At 41.8% G+C, this 2,341-nt stretch overlaps 1 pseudogene; it reads right to left on the reverse strand.

Annotated features, from left to right (window-relative positions):
- Positions 1-982: 982 nt before the first annotated feature.
- On the reverse strand, positions 983-1,337 carry LOC114506056 (annotated as a pseudogene).
- Between the last annotated feature and the right edge of the window lie 1,004 nt (positions 1,338-2,341).

Raw genomic sequence — 2,341 nt, forward strand, 5'->3', positions numbered from 1 at the left:
AGGCTTCAAGCCACTGCTGAGACAGCCAAGCTCCACACACCAGAGTGCTGCTCCACACCATGCTAATCTCCCTTGGCATCAGCTGCTGAAGGCTCTGCCCTGCTTGACTGAGGACTTCGTCTGTCCTCCTGCCCACCTGGGTCTGGAGATGCTTCTCACAAGACGCTGATGACTCCCTTACCCACCATGCTGTCCTCCTGGACCAGCAAACTAGAATTTGGGACTCGGGTTTGTTATCCCCTACTGATTGCTCTGTGTGTGTTATATTTCTCATAGATTGTTAGAGTATGAGTAGGATATTAATGTATGTTGATATTCTACTTTGAGTGAACCTGCATTCAATAAAAGCTGAGTGAGTGAATAGCATAGCTACTGAGTGTTACTCTTGTGTCTTCCTTGGTGCCAGGTTGTTCAGCAAGCAGCAAGCCAAGCAGTTGCCAGGCTGAGTTATAGGAAAGGTTATATCAGGAACATACACTCACAACAGTGATGTTCTGAAAAAATCTCATGGAGGACCAGCAGATGTGAATATGCTGTGGACATGCCATTTATCACTCACATTATAGGGGGTTGCCCAATAGCGGCCAGCCTTGGTTCTTCTTATAGGGTTGCAGCGGGGAAGAAGATGCAATAGCATGAAAATGCTACAAGTTTGTGATGAACACAGGGGCCTTGAGAGACTGTTTCCTCATTCCTTATGGCTCCTGGCCAGGTAGCCATCTGTTCTCTGAGGTGGAGGGGCCATATCCTGAGTTATCCCACAGTAATAAATAATATTTCTACTTAAATGGTATGTATTTACCCATAATTATTGAGCACTGCAAATATTCCATAACCTGACTTAAAATCTCTCATTAAACAAATGTACCAAGACTTTGCTAGTTTGTGGTAAATCACTTTTAAAATTTGTAGCTTTGGGACATTTTATAAAAAGTTGGCACTTGAATACGTAACTAACAAAAACTTAAAATTGGTCATACATTTACTTTATTTTTTTAGCTTAATCTTCTAGTAAATCTTTAGCTTCATTGACTTTTGACTACTATATAAGGAGATCCTCCCTTGTCTGGGTGATTTAAAAGCATAATTCATTGATGAGCATCTCTTATTCTTACTTTATTGGTGGTAGGGCTTACACCTCATATTAATACTGCTTCTCTTTTCATCATTTTGAGTTTGAACCCACCTCTGTAATAGCCACCACTGAAGGCCCTCTTCAAGTGTAGTTCTATGGTTCATATACAGGGAGCAAAGAATTGGTAGAAATGTTTAGGAAGTCTTATAGATTTTGGTAGACTTTGAAAAACTTGTTTGACTTGAGGCCCCATATGCTTCATGGCTTGCAGAACATAACAGCCTGCAAATCATGCATCAGCAATGGTCAGCCACCATTTAGTGGTAGCAGCCACTAACTGCTACCACTGCACTAACCATGGCTCTGGCTTAGCTCCCCTGCCTCCACTAAGAATGCAGTTCATTCCAGCCCAGAGGTTGTAGCCACCATCTCCATGCCTCTACCAGCTTATTACATTGTTTAAAAAAATTAGCTACAATAAGCTCCCCCCTCCACCACATACACATTTATTGGCTACTTGTATTTTATCTATAAACTATGTGGAAATAAATAACAACTAGCCAAATGACAATTAAAGACAATTCAGAACTTGACAGAGGAAGGGAGTCAGCCACCACCACTAGCATTTGGCAGAGACTCAAAGGCAGGAGAACTGGGAACACTTTATAGGGGAAAAAGAAAGGCTTCAGTTTTCTTGTACCCTAATTGGAGGCTGTTGGCCTGGGGAAGTTGGAGGCATGCTAACTAGCAGCCAGCATCATATATGATAGGTTAGCAGATCATTTGTGGCCTTCTCTGGTTGGTCCAAAGTTTGATGCTGCAGAATGAATTAGGGAAACTGTCAGTTAGTGATTAAGTCCTGGCTGTTTTAGACCAATGGCCATAGCAGTTGTGGTTCAATATCCTGGACAGGTTGCTGCAGACTGTGGATTAGAGTTCCACTTTTATGTGTGATCTGGCAATTAGTATATTCAGTTTCTCAATTGCTCTTTCATTACTGTTGCCTATACATATTTCTACTTGAATGTTGATCTTTTTTTCCCACAGCAGTTTGTAAACCTGGAGCAGGATCACCAATGTTGTGGTTTTATTAGGGTTTTATTATGTAATTAAAAAAATTTATTTCTGTTGGCTCAGGGGAGACTTTTCAAGACTAAGAAGTGTTGGGAACTGCCCTGCCTGGTATGAGAAGTTGTAACCCCCACCTAGGCTAAGGCTAAGGGAATGCCCTTGGAACCGTAAGCCAGCAAGGAGACAAAAGCTTAT

The sequence above is a fragment of the Phyllostomus discolor genome, chromosome 9 (assembly GCF_004126475.2).
Source record: "Phyllostomus discolor isolate MPI-MPIP mPhyDis1 chromosome 9, mPhyDis1.pri.v3, whole genome shotgun sequence".
NCBI classification, from domain to species: Eukaryota; Metazoa; Chordata; class Mammalia; order Chiroptera; family Phyllostomidae; genus Phyllostomus; species Phyllostomus discolor.